Below are 1,111 nucleotides of genomic sequence, written 5' to 3' on the forward strand. Positions count from 1 at the left end.
AACGTCAACCACCTGGCCGGGATCATTCCCCAATACCAGGTCCAGTATTGCCACTTCCCGAGTTGGACTATTTACATACTGCTCTAAAAAACTCTCCTCCATGCTCCTTACAAACTCTGCTCCATCTAACCTCCAACACTACACGAATCCCATTCAATGTTGGGGAAGTTAAAATCTCCCATCACAACCACCCTATTGCTCTGACATTTTTCTATAATCTGTCTGCATATTTGTACCTCTACTTCATGCTCGCTTTTGGGAGGCCTGTAGTAAAGTCCCAACAATGTTATTGCACCCTTCCTATTTCTTAGCTCCACCCATATTGCCTCAGTGCTTGAATCCTCCTTCGTGCCCTCCTTAATCATAGCTGTGAATTTTTTTATTTTTTTTTGGACAAGCCAATTTTTATTAAGTGTTCATTAGTTGCTGTTTTACACTTTGTTGAAGGCTGCCACATCAACAGACTGCACGTAATCTTCAAATGCAGTGATTGTTTCTTCCAGCATATCTATTCCCACCTTGTCATCTTCAACGACGCATTGAATCTGTAGCTTTTTGATGCCATAGCCCACTGGAACCAGTTTGGAGGAACCCCAAACTAAGCCATCCATTATCACTGAACGTACACACTCCTCCAATTTGCCCATGTCAGTTTCACATCCAGCAAGATCGATGATTTAGCAATGAATGCTGGCTTTTTGGATTTTTTAGCTTCATATTGAGCGAGACGCTCTTCCTTGACCCTCTTAGCCTCTGCACTTTCCATGGCTTCCAGCTTGTTGACCGCCGCCTCCATATTGCTCACAGCTGTGATATCATCTTTGATGAGTAATGCAACTCCTCTCCCCCTTCTACCTCCCTCTCTATCCCTCCTGAAGCATCTGTACCCTGGGATATTCAGTTGCCAGTCCTGCCTTTCCCTCAACCAAGTCTCAGTAATACCAGTAACATCATATTCCCAGGTGCTGATCCAAGCCCTAAGTTCATCTGCCTTACCTGCTACACTCCTCGCATTAAAACAAATGCACCTCAGACCACCTGTCCCTTTGCGTTCATCAACGCTTCCCTGTCTACTCTTCCCCCTAGTCACATTGAGTTTATTATCTCGTAC

At 44.6% G+C, this 1,111-nt stretch overlaps 1 pseudogene; it reads right to left on the reverse strand.

Moving 5' to 3' along the window:
- Nucleotides 1–374: 374 nt before the first annotated feature.
- On the reverse strand, nucleotides 375–796 carry LOC119972146 (annotated as a pseudogene).
- Between the last annotated feature and the right edge of the window lie 315 nt (nucleotides 797–1,111).

This window comes from Scyliorhinus canicula, chromosome 10 (genome assembly GCF_902713615.1).
Source record: "Scyliorhinus canicula chromosome 10, sScyCan1.1, whole genome shotgun sequence".
Taxonomy (NCBI): domain Eukaryota; kingdom Metazoa; phylum Chordata; class Chondrichthyes; order Carcharhiniformes; family Scyliorhinidae; genus Scyliorhinus; species Scyliorhinus canicula.